We start from the raw sequence: 13,759 nt of genomic DNA on the forward strand, positions 1-13,759 counted from the left end.
GCAAAGGTCCATGTGATCAAACTTATGGTTTTTCCAGTAGTCAGTTCAGATGTGAGAGTTGAACCATAAAGAAGGCTGAGTGCTGAAGAATTGATGCTTTCGAAACTGTAGTGCTGGATAAGACTCTTGATAGTCCCTCGGACTGCAAAGAGATCAAGCCAGTCAATCTGAAAGGAAGGACTGATGCTGAAGTTGAAGCTCCAGTACTTTGGCCACTTGATGCAAAGAGCCGACTCATTGGAAAAGACCCTGATGCTGGGATAGATTGAGGTCAGGAGGAGAAGGGTGCAACAGAGGATGAGATGGTTGGATGGTGTCACTGACTCAATGGACATAAGTTTGAGCAAACTCAGAGAGATAGTGAAGGACAGGGAAGCCTGGTGTTCTACAGTCCATGGAGTTGCAAAGTCAGACATGACTTAGTGACTGAACAAGAACAACTAAAAATTTTAAGAAGAGAGAACACTTGTTAGAATAGATAGGAAACTACATTGTGAAGACAATAACTAAAATTCCAATGGAGCTAAGACAAATTAATGGAACAGAATAACATTTCCAGAAATTGGTATAAATATATAGAAGACAATGTGCATGTGTATACATGCATGCTCGGTTGTGTCCAACTTTTTGCCACTCCATGAACTTTAGCCCACCAGGCTCCTCTATCCATGGGATTCTCCAGGCAAGAATACTGGAGTGGGTTGCCGTGCCCTCCTCCAGGGGATCTTCCAGCCCCAGGTATTGAACCTGCATCTCGTGTGTCTCCTGTATTGCAAGAGATTTATTTACCACTGAGCCATTGGCGAAACCCATCCCTACCTCATATCATGCATCAGAATTAATTCCTTTTAAAAGTTTTATGTTAAAAAAAAAACCCAAGGTGGTTTAAAATATGTAGGGTGGATAATTTTAGAATTTGGGATAAGGGAAGATTGAATTTCTAAGTATGGCATAAAGGCAGAAAAAATAAAGGACAAGGGAGATGAATTTTATTACAAAAAAAATAAAAATCTACCTATAACAATAAACATCAGAAGTAAAATTGAAGGGCAAATGGTGCACAGCACAATATATTTTCTAGATAAAAACATCCTTAATATTGAAACAAGTCTTTCAACTCAAAAAGAAAAGATGAACACCCCAAATGAGTAAAGGACACAGGAACTGAAAATGTAATTCACAAAAGAAAAACTACAAATTTACCAGTGTACATAAAAAGCATATTTCTCATCAGTAGGAATCAAAGAAATATAAATTAAGACAATAACAAAATGTCACCTTTCTCCAATGTAATAGTTAAAAATAATGGGAATTATAATAACCCAGTGTTGGCTAGGATGTAGTTTCACTATTTCTAAGCCTTTACCCCGAGAGAATGATGGATGTATACAAAGTTACAGTTCAATAATGATATTCTTCATAATGTTTTTCACAATGGTGAAAAATAAATTAAGGTTCACTGTTAGGAGAATTTGGATATGTAAGTAATGTTTTTCCTTTTAAAAATGACAGAGCAAATGTAACAAAATAGTAACAGTTGTTAATTGTACATGGTGGGAGTGTAGATGTTTATTATGCTATTCTTTGTATTTTCCTGTAACTTTAAATTCTTTCCAAATCATGGTCAAATAAGTTGTTAGAAGGTAATTGTTGGCATGGAGAAACAGTCAAAATATATTTTTCCTGAAAATAAATACAGATTATAAGAGTATTTGAGTACAACTCTAATTTTATTTCAAACACATGGATGCAAAGAAAAAACTAGCATACCAAGTTATTTCCATATAATTAGTTACATACTAGGAGAAGGCAGTGGCACTCCACTCCAGTACTCTTGCCTGGAAAATCCCATGGACAGAGGAGCCTGGTAGGCTGTGGTCCATGGGGTCGCTAAGAGTCTGACACGACTGAGTGACTTTGCTTTCACTTTTCACTTTCACGCATTGGAGAAGGAAGTGGCAACCCACTCCAGTGTTCTTGCCTGGAGAATCCCAGGGACAGAGGAGCCCAGTGGGCTGCCGTCTATGGGGTTGCGCAGAGTTGGACATGACTGAAGCCACATAGCAGCAGCAGCAGTTACATACTTTTTATTTTCTTCTCTGTGCTTTTCTATATTCTCCAAAGTGAACACGTATTACTTTTGTGCGTGGGTGTGTGTGGTGGGTAATATTTATTTATGTAATTAATTACTTGGCTGCAGCATGCTGGATCTTTGTTGCATCACGTGGTTTCTTTTGTGGTGCAGGAACTCTCTAGTTGTGGCACACGGGCTTAGTTACTCCCTGACATATAGGATATTAGTTCTCCCACCAAGGATCAAACCCATGTGCCCTGCATTGCAAGGCAGATTCTTAACCACTGGACCCCAGGGAAGTGGCAACATGTATTACCTTTGAAATGTACTAAAATCAGTATCTAAACATATTTAGAGGGCATGTCCTACTTCCTATACTTCATGACTCTGAACACACATAAAATTCCTTTTTAAAGCTGCAAAGGTCAATATGAAGAGCCAGTAGATAACACAGTAGGTGTCATATTGAACCTCCTGATGTGAGAAATAGAAACAAAGTGAATGGAATTCAGATCTCTTAAGGTTCCTACCAGCAGAAAGTTCTGATGATGTTATCTATTCAATAAATCTTCACTGAGCACCATGTTAATCAGAACTGTTGGGCTACATGTGACAGAATCCTAAATCAAAACAACTACATTTTTGAGAAAATGATGATCCCACAAAGCTGATAGTCTAGGGGTAGGTGGACCAGACTCTGCTAAGTCCAGGGACCCAATGATGTCATCAGGGCTTAATCTCCCTCCATCTCTCAGATCTCAGTGCTGGCTTCATGCTCGAGCAGATTCTCTCTCACATGGCAAAGATGGCCACTGGTAGTTGCAGACTTTTAAATTGTACCTCATCATATTATATCCATCAAATAAAAAGATGTTTCTTCCTCAGTGACACAGGCAAAGTCCGGAGGATGGCTCTCATTAGCGCCTCACAGTCAGGGGTCTATGTCTGAACCAATCAGTGTGACCAGGAAAAATAAACATACTGATTTGCCAGACCTGGGTCATATGTGCACCATGGAGTTTGAGGGAGCTCAGCCCCATCTAAACCAAGGGACAGGAGAAAGGGAGAAGAATGGTTCCCCAAGGGAAAACCAGGATGCAGTCACAGATATATAGAGGATCGGGGACTTCCCTGGCCGTCCAGTGGTGAAGACCCAGTGCTACCACTGCAGGGGTCACTGGTTTGATCACTGGTCAGGAAACTAAGATCCCACATGCTATAGTATGGCCAAAAGAGAGAGAGAGAGAGAGAAAGAAAGATGGATGGATGGTTGATGCTACACAGGCAAAAATAGCAGATGCCCTCTTCAAGTACATGTGCATGCCCTGAATTATTGCATCAGTGGGTAACTGCCTACCACTGAGTTGCCCCAGTTGCTACAGTACAATAAGCCTTGGGAGGTCTCTAAGGTACTATTGTTTTGTTTTTTTTTTTTAATTCATGCTAAGAAGGGCTTCCCTGGTGGCTCAGTGATAAAGAATCGGCCTGCAGTGTAGGAGACCTGTGTTTGATCCCTGGGTTGAAAAGATCCCATGGCAAAGGAAATGGCAACCCGCTCCAGTATTTTTGCCTGGAGAATCCCATGGACAGAGGAGTCTGGTGGGCTACAGTCCATGGGATTGCAAAGGGTAGAACATGACTAACACACACTTGCTAGGGAAGGACTGCTGGACCCTGGTTCAACCCTCCTAAGTTCCCTGTCAAATTGCTTATCCCTCAGCACTCCCTCAGAGAAGGCAATGGCAACCCACTCCAGTCCTCTTGCCTGGAAAATCCCATGGATGGAGGAGCCTGGTGGGCTGCAGTCCATGGGGTCGCTAAGAGCCAAACATGACTGAGTGACTTCCTTTTCACTTTTCACTTTCATGCATTGGAGAAGGAAATGCAACCCACTCCAGTGTTCTTGCCTGGAGAATCCCAAGGACGGCAGTGCCTGGTGGGCTGCCATCTGTGGGGTCGTACAGAGTCGGACACGACTGAAGTGACTTAGCAGCAGCAGCAGCAGCAGCACTCCCTAGTCCCCTTTCCTAATTTATAGTGTCCAAAGAACTTAGCAATTGATACACTGTGTATTTTATGTGTTTATCACTTGTCTTTTGCCCCTAGGAAGTAAGCTCCTTGAGGGCATTTTCTGTCTTGTTCATTACTATATCTCCATGCCTAGCACAGTGCCTGGCACATAAAAGGTGCTAAGTAAATGTTTGTTGGGTGGATGGATAGATAAAAGGATATATAAACAGATGGGTGAATGCAAGAATGAATAGCTTAATAAATGGATGGATGAATGAAAGCGTGAATTAATGAATTTCACCTCTAATCAAAAGAAACATGTGCGTGGGCTAAGTCGCTTCAGTCGTGTCCGAATCTTTGCAACCCTATGGACCATAGCCTGCCAGGCTCCTCTGTCCACAGGATTCTCCAGGCAAGAATACTGGAGTAAGTTGCCATTCCCTTCTCCAGCGGCTCTTCCTGACCCAGGGATCAAACCCACGTCTCCGGCATTGTAGGCAGTCTCCTGTATTGCTGGCGGATTCTTTATCACTGAGCCACCAAGGACTCCCCCAGCCCCCAAAGGCTGATGCAAATTAGACTCTCCTTGCAGTATGTTCCATTTCCCGCCCCCCTCCAACTCCACCCCAAGGAGTGTCCTGTTGACATCCTTACCATTCAGAGCAAGAGTTCCTGAGCTCAGCCCTGAGTGACCCTTCCATTTCTCCCCTGGCTCCTTCTGGTCTGCAAGACTCACCTTTTTCCTGAGCAAGTAGAACCAGAAAAACCCTGTAACTAGACCCCTTGATTACAGAAAGGATATTTTGTCCCCCACCAAGGTTCAGCACTATAATAATGTCAATTCCACGCAGCAACTACTCCTATAAAACACCTACACAGAGAGCAAGGAGAAGTAATTGTTTCCTTAGAGCATCAAAACATAGTTTCAGAGACTACAGAACTTAAGGTCAGTCCACATTTGCTGACCTCCTGTTCAGAAGGATTTTGCCAACTATTCCCTGATGTATAAAGCAGAGACTAGCAAGAAGTGGACCTTGGGGGTCTTTGGGAATGTTTCTGGAAAGCAAATCCAGGAACAAACTGAACTTTCTCCCCATCTTGGCGAATGGTGCTTGGAGTTATTATGTAGCAAAAGACCATTTGGGGGCGGTCACTGCCCGCTGGGCACTGAGTTACTCACTTTACATACTGAAAGCCATTGAATTCACCTATTGTTATGTCCATTAGAGAAAGAGGAAGCTAAATCATGGAGATTAAGTCATCTACCCAAAGTGAGCCAGCTAGTTAGTGCCAGGGACAGTATTGAACCCAGGCCCTTGAACTTCAGCCTCTGCAATCTTAACTTCCACACCTTGTATGGCCTCCTGTTATTTCCTTTGGACATAAAAGGAAATGAGTTCTTATTTTCAGAGTCTCAGGCTGGCAGCTGAGGTGAGCGTAGGGTGCCGTCCAGGCTCTATGTGCAGCCCATACTGTCTGATTCTACCATCCTGGCATCAGTATTTCTCACCCTTATAGTTCCCTGGACATCAGCATTGCGCTGGGCAGAGCCTGATGCCTCCATCTCTAAGTTTCTGCCCCAGAAAAGATGCAACTGGGGAACTTATTATGGGACCCCACTCACTGTCTGGACTTGCCATCCTCCCTGTTATCAAAGCTGTCTATTGGCAATAGAGCATTTCTGTATCAGAGAGATGGGATTCACCCCCCTACTATATAGCACTTAACCCAAGTGACCCCAGGCAATCAATTCTAGAAAATTCATAAACACTCTGTACTAGTCAGCTTGGATTGCCATAACAAAATATCACAAACTAGATGGCTTAAACAACAGAATTTATTTCTCACAATTCTGGAGCTGGAAATCTGAGATAGGGCTACTAGCGTAATCAGGTTCTCATGAGTTCTCTCTTCCTGGCTTGTAGATAATCACTATCCTCTCACATGGCAGGTGGGAGAGAGAGAAAGAAAGGGAATGCAAACTCTCTTTTCTCCCTTCTCTTCTTATAAGGGCATGTGCATAGTTGTTCGGTTGTGTCTGACTCTTTGTGACCCCATGGACTGTAACCTACCAGGCTCCTCTGTCCATGGGATTGTCCAGGTGAGAATAGTGGAGTGGGTTGCTGTTTCCTCCTCCAGGGCATCTTCCTGACTCAGGGATCTAACCAATTGTCTCCTGTGCCTCCTGTATTGCACGTGGATTATTTACCTCTGAGCCATTGCGGAAGCCCATAGGTAAAAATGAGGTGATATAAATGAAGGTTTGTATATAAAGTAAGATTAGATCAATTTCTTATCGATTTTAGTTATCTTCTGTAGTCTCTAACTTTTCTAAAATTGGCCTAACCCTTTTCCTGAAGTCTCTGTTTCAGGAAGTTTATAGTTCAGGGGTGGGGCAATGAGAAGATGTGGGTGAAAATGGACTCATTCTAAAATCCACCTAGCTCATCTTAGTATAATTCAGTCTTAATTCATTTATTTTCGCTCTCATCCTGAGCTCTCATTTGATGCCTTTAAGACAGATTTATCTAAAGATGTGCTTCTGAACCAACCAATGCATACTTGAGGTTTGGAACAAAGTAGGCAGGGGATTCAATAGTAAAAAGTAAGAATTGTCTTTATTTCTACAAAGAAATGTGCTCATATCCTGCCCCCCACCGCCTGGCTTAGCTGTTATTTTCCCAATTTTTACTAAACATAAAGAATAGAAAAATGTTATTTCTCTCTTAACTCTAAGGAAAACAAGACAACAGTAAATGCTAGGGAACGTGCAACCTCAATATCAAGATGATTATAGAGAGTGGTGGAGATGGCGGCAAATAGGAAATTACATTCTGCTCCATATCCTATGTTCAGTGGGCAGCTACCACTTAGCTCTAGACCACTAATGTAGAACCACAGGTCTAGTACTGCCAGAAATTCTAACTTCTCAAGAGAAGCTGACCATTTAGTTGTTATGTGAATTACCCTGATTTTTTAGTGATGGCAACTGTTCTTCCAAATATAAGAGCATACGAGGGCCAACATGGTGAAGGCTCAAGAAGACGCAACTGTGAGCCAGAAGTGGCCTGGGGAACTGAGCTTGCAACCTTGATTTTAGGTTCTTCAGAGAGACAAAAGTGGGGAGAGGGGGTGCACCATTCAGGTCCTGCTCAGAAATCAGATGGCACGTTCAGATTCATACAACCTGAGAAGGATGTACTAAGAAAGAAACGATTGCTAAAGTGTGAGTAGGATTGCGGGCAGCCTCAGGGGCTCCCTGTAGGATCTGGGGGAGATCTTGCACCTCCGCAGTGCAGGATCTGGGACTGGCAGTGGAGTTGTCACCAACCACAACCGAAGGGATGAGGGAAAGGAGAGTCGTCTAGAGCAAGCCTCTCTGAGAGGTACCTTCTGCTGAGGGACCTAGCCAACCTGAGCTTATCTCTCAGAAAGAGAGGGACCCAGAGAAATAAATGACTTCCTTCTGTTGTTTTTTGCCTCCCATTGGCCAAACCCAACTGGAAGCAAGAGGACATGGAGGCTTGTGGATGTACTACATATAGCCCAGCATCTGGGGCATCTTTTCAGGGTGGAGGATGGGGAGGGAAGATATGAGGGGACAAAAGGAGACTTCTGGCATGGGGAATGGAAGCAACAGATGTTGGAGGATTTCTGAGGCTTCTTTGAGGACAGGATTCTGTTGGGTCAGGTCCAGACTCTCAGAGCAGCTGTTCACACAGTCAAGTCACTAACCCCACCCAAATCTTAACTAAGGAGAGCCTGGGAAGAAGGTATCACTGGGGGCAGCCCAGAGGAAGGCTGCAGAGGGATTTGGCTGGATGGGCAGTTCAGACCCATAGAGAGGCTCCATCCTCTACTAAAGGGACAGAATTGAGAGTGCAGGAAGCTTATTGGTAGCTCCATAAAGATGGGGATCTTGATGTTTCCCAAGCAAACTCAAGTAGTGCCTGGCATACAGTTTGGGCAAAGTGTAGCAGTCTGATTATATTCTCAATAGAGAAGCATCCTGTTGCATTTTTCAGCATCTAGACCTCCCAGGGCTGTTGAGGTGTTCCTCATCTTTTTAGTAATGCCTCTGGGAGGAACCCCCAACTCCAGAAGGGTCCAAATGGGGAAGCCACAGCCTAATATTACTCTGGGATTTCCTGGATCAGAAAACAAAACCTAAAGCCTGTTCCACAGCTGCCTCCTTCTCACCAGCTGGAAATAACTCTGGGAACAAGTGGCTTGTGTCTCTGCATATTTCTCACTTGGCAAATCAACAAGCAGTTGGATTAGAGGATTAGGCACTAAATGAATGGCTAATGGCTTCTATGAGATGCTATACAGAGGACATGAAGCCGGTGGCAGGAAACAAGCTGACCTGCAGTTTCCTGACGCAGGTCTCAGACCATGGTCTGGAAGCAGTACTAAGACGGGGATGAGATACATCTAGTCCTCTTCTTTCTTAAGGCCCATCCTGGCTAATGTCTTAGCTTCTGCCCTGTGCATTGCTAAATCAAATCAAAGGACTCATTCTGTCACTAATATATTTTAAACATTTACCACACACCAGGCTAGTGCCAGGCCCTGAAGTCAGGGCCGTGGATAACACTGGCAAACTTCCTACCCTCACCTGAACTTACAGTTGAGAGTATATAAGTCACAGCCAGATGGAATTTGTAGTAATGCAGATTCTGGGGCCATATGCCTAGATGTTCTACCAGGAATCTGTATTTGGAAAACAAGCATCCTGGAGCAGTCCTAAAATAGTCAGTCCATATCTTGAAAACCAACTGGTCTACCTGGGATCTTACATATTGAGAAAAATGGCTCCTGGGTCAATTAGCACCTGCCTTCCCAAACCGGAATTCTGCATCATGAAAGGACACTAGATTCACAAGTAGGTAGAAAAAGAGAAAAATCTCACATTGTCAAAATTACTCTTGAATTGCTTAAGAAGGTACCATGTTCGAGGTTTTTTTATATTGTCTTTTAAAAAGACCATCCCAGCCAGTTTTCCTCCACTATAGGGAGAAATCTTCATTTCTTTGATGGCTCGCTTGGCAGTCCTGCTGTTTAAAAAGCACCAATCCTTAAATACTCCACACTGCATGATACTGTCTTTACAAGAGGCACGCAAGGAATAGCAGATTCAAGGCCCCATTTCTGCCTCACTCTGGGGCATGCACTTATTGAATGAAGTGGCAGGAAGAATTGCTTGTGCTATTTAAGTTATTATTTCTTTTTCTTAATTTTCTTTTCAAATCCAAGTAGTTAGATTGGCAGAAATTAAATGGGCATTTAATAGAAGTCCATAGTTCTTGACAGACCACGAAAAGCATCTGCCACTTGCATTTTCCCATTTTGGGAAAGCTGAGAGGGCATCCAAGCCCATGACTTCCTTTGAGGGAATTCTTCATGATTAGGTCCCAACACTTACAGCACGTGGTCTACAGGTTATTGCACTCAGGTTGCATGGTGCTCTGCATTCAGCAGTGCTATCCACACGGACTACGGTATAAATGACACCCTGGAGTTGTGCAGTACACAGCCTGCACAGCCTGATGTGATGGCCCTAATTGTACCCACAAGCAGTCAGGCAACTCCATGATTGAGTTCCAGGCCTTTGATTGGGTGGGTAAGGAGTATACTTATTTTGTTGCTTTCAAATAATACAGCAGTGAAAACTGAGACAAATGAAACACCCAAGAGACTCTGAGTATCCATATTTCCAATTACATTGAACATGCATTCTTCACCCACATGAGTGCCAATTTGTATTACTCTGAGTTCCCCTGAAATTGGCCCAAGCCCCTGGGGCACTTCTTGCCTAGTTTTACTTGTTATCCTTGGATAATTGGTTTAAAACTGATTACTGGGTCACTAATTATGGGGCCTATTGACAGTGTATTTCAGCTTAGGGAAGCAATTAAAAAGTTCACCCTAATTAATCAGGGGTAATTAACAGGTCTTAAATTTTGTCAAGAGATTAATTATCAAGAAATCCAGAACAAATCAATGTGCATTCCAGGAGGGAGAGAGAAGGCCAGTCATCGGAGCTGGTGGTTGTTTGGGCCATTCATTCATTCATTTAACTAATGTTTACTGAGCACCTACATGGTGGCCGAGCGCAGAGACCAGGGACTCCAGTGGTTTTGCTGATGCAGTTTCCTATTGAATGGGGAGTGGTCAGGCATGTGACCAGATGTTTGTAGAGAGCCTCTTTGAAGACATAATGATAGTAATATTCCTAGCTACTTGTTTTGAGTGTTTATTATATGCTACATGCATTAGTAAGTGTTTACATCTTTTATTTCATTAAGTACTGACTCTGACAGGCTTCCCTTATAGCTCAGTTGATAAAGAATCTGCCTGCAATGCAGAAAACCTGAGTTTGATTCCTGGGTTGGGAAGATCCCCTGGAGAAGGAAATGGCAACCCACTGCAATATTCTTGCCTGGAGAATCCCATGGACAGAGGAGCCTGGCAGGCTACAGTCCATGGGGTCACAAGAGTTGGACATGACTTAACGATTAAACCGCAACCACCACTGACACTGACCCTATTAAGTAAATTCTACTGGTTGTTTAAGAGGTAGGACAACTGAGGCCCAGATATGTTGAGAAATCTGCCCCGGGGCTATTCTTTGTTGAGCCTCTCCATGTGTCAGTGTTCTGAGAAAGGAGATGAAATTGAAATCTTCCCCTAAGGGTAGCTACTGCTGCTGCTGCTGCTAAGTCGCTTCAGTCGTGTCCGACTCTATGTGACCCCATAGACGGCAGCCCACCAGGCTCCCCGTCCCTGGGATTCTCCAGGCAAGAACACTGGAGTGGGCTACCATTTCCTTCTCCAATGCATGAAAGTGAAAAGTGAAAGTGAAGTTGGCTCAGTCGTGTCCCACCCTCAGCGACCCTATGGACTGCAGCCTACCAGGCTCCTCCATCCATGGGAGTTTCCAGGCAAGATTACTGGAGTGGGGTGCCATTGCCTTCTCCCAGGGTAGCTACTAGGAAGGCAGAATAATGAAGTGAAGGTCAAGGACTCTGGAGCCAGACTGCCTGTGTCAAATCTAAACCAACCGTTAGGCAAGTTCATCACATCTCTCTGTGACTCCACTGTCCTCTTCTGTAAAATGGACAAATAGTAGCAACCTCACAGCTCTATTTTAAGATGAGGCTTGTTGTGGTCTAGTCACTAAGTCATGCCTGACTCTTGTGTCCCCATGGACTGTAGACCACCAGGCTCCTTGTAGGATTTTCCAGGCAAGATTACTGGAGAGGGTTGCCATTTCCTCCTCCAGGGGATTTTCCTGACCCAGGGATCGAACTCAGGTCTCCTGCATTGCAGGCAGATTCTTTACCGACTGAGCTACCGGGCATGTAACAGCAGCAACCTCACTGCTCTATTTTAAGATGATGCATGTAAAATATGTTAAGTAGTTCCTGATATGTGGCTAGTGATAGTAAGTGTTAGCTGTTGATACTATTTATTACTGCTTTCTCACAGAACCCAGAGTTTTTTACCTTCCAGCTCTTATTCTACCAGCTTGGATTATTCTGCCATGGAGTTTTAGAATAGATTTCTGTTAAGTTTGGGAGTATGCTAATGACCGAATTGTTCCCTTCCCTCAAGTTCTCCTGTTGCAACCCTAACTCTCAGAGTGAAGGTATTTGGAGGAAAGGCCTTTTCGGGGGAATTTGGTTTAAATGAGGTCATTAAGGTGAGTGACGTTTGATGGGATTAGTGCCCTTATAAGGGCCTTCCCAGTGGCTCAGTGGTAAGGAATCTACCTGCCAATGCAGGAGATGTGGGTTTGATCCCTGGGTCAAGAAGATCCCCTGGAGGAGGAAATGGCAACCTATTCCAGTATTCTTGCCTGGGTAATCCCATAGACAGAGGAGCTTGGAGGGCTATGGTCCATGGGTTGCAAAGAGTCGGACATGACTGAGCAACTGAGCAAAATTTTTACCTTTGTGCAAATGGGAACTAGCATTTATTTAGTTTTAATATGTAATCTCTTCAAAACTTTTTAGTAATTCTATGAAGTAGCGATTGTGTCTCCTTTCATTTTCAATATAAAGATCGAGGTTTAATGAAGTTATGCAACTTGAAAAAATTGTATAGCTTGTAAGTGATGGGAATGAGAGTCCAGTCTTTGTTTTTACACCTTTGTTTCTTTATTATCTCAGAACAAAAATTTTTCAAGTTCTAAGCAAGCTGGGTATTCCTCATTTTTAAAAAATAGGCAATGTTTTATTAGCCACATACTTTTCAACAAAAAAGTTGGGGACACAGATTTGGCTATTTAAATTATTAAAATAAGCAGATTTCTTTTCCCATATTTAAGAGAAAACACATGACTAGAAATATTGAGATGGAAACTGGGTTAAACCAGTTTCCTAAGTCCTTATCCAGTAAGGAGTCAATAAAGGAAAAGATATTTTGAAACTAAAAATTAGGGAAGCCTATACACAATTTAAATGGGGGAGAAGAAAAAAACAAAATAAAGTCAGATTGTTTACATTTTACAGGCTTCAATTAAGCACATAAAACTGTACTATTTATTTCTCCATGAACTTTTATGAAATTCAGATCACAGCATGTCATTTATGTATCTTTGTCTTTCTTCTGATCATCTACACCTTTTGCACAGTTCTTGAAGACAACATCATCATCCCACTTTCTCTTAACTTTGAAGCTGGGATGGGCCAGTGGGATTAAGGACAGGGTTTCCACTCAGAGTGTTTTCTACAGGACTCCTTTCTTCTTCAGCTTTTGCTCTTGCTCCTTCCTGGCCTGCTCTTCAGTTTTTTCTGTTTTAATTTTTTCCAGCTCTGCAGGAAGAGCTGCAGTGTCATCACCGTCACTCTCCTCTTCAAAATCTTCATCTTCCTCGTCTGTTAGAGGGTGGTCTACATCAAGCTTGGCCGCGGGAATCTGGTCCAGTGGAGCTTCTTTGACACTGAAGAAGAGGCTGTGTGTTCTCTGGCTGGCGGATCTCTATTTTTATTTTGCAGCAGCAGCTCTCTCTGTGTTCCAGCTCTCTCCTGAAATCACAGATTCACACGTCTTCAGGGGCATCCTGAGTGGTCTGTCTGTATTTTATCTTTGTATGAGAGGGTAGTTCTCTGCTTGAATACTGCTTTGAGCGTTTGTTCAAATCACCTTCACCTTTTCCTCTCCCACCTCTTCTTGCAGGTTCAAAAGCTGGCTGAGCTGCTGTTGTCATCCTTTATGCTTCGGGTTGTCACAGGGAACCTGCAGACTCTTCACCCCTGCCCCACTCGGTGAGGGGTGGCCCTCTGCCGAGTCACCTGCTCACTGTACTCTCCATGGCCACCGGAGACTGGAGAAACTCGTCTGCAGCTCTGGGGCTGCCTCTGCCCACATTGGGTTCTCTGCCTCAACTTCCAAAGGCCCTTTCCGGGCCCCACCCATAGTCTGGTTTTCTCCTGCCGCTCACTTTGCCCAAGCTCGGATACAGCCTGTGACTGGAGATCATACAGACAGATCATGCAGACGTCATTATGACTTTCAGCTCCCAGAAACCTCTGCGCCTAGGGCCAAAGGCCAAGACCTGGAAGGTATGCCTTATTATTTAGTTGGAGAAGGAAATGGCTACCCACTCCGGTATTCTTGCCTGGAGAATCCCATGACAGAGGAGCCTGGCGGGCTACAGTTCACAGGGTT

At 43.7% G+C, this 13,759-nt stretch overlaps 1 pseudogene; it reads right to left on the reverse strand.

The window, feature by feature from the left end:
• Positions 1-12,626: 12,626 nt before the first annotated feature.
• LOC147345269 (spliceosome-associated protein CWC15 homolog pseudogene) lies at positions 12,627-13,388 on the reverse strand (annotated as a pseudogene).
• Between the last annotated feature and the right edge of the window lie 371 nt (positions 13,389-13,759).

The sequence above is a fragment of the Bos grunniens genome, chromosome 25, assembly GCF_055505025.1.
Source record: "Bos grunniens cultivar Pamir isolate PY7600 chromosome 25, Bosgru_T2T1.0, whole genome shotgun sequence".
NCBI lineage: Eukaryota > Metazoa > Chordata > Mammalia > Artiodactyla > Bovidae > Bos > Bos grunniens.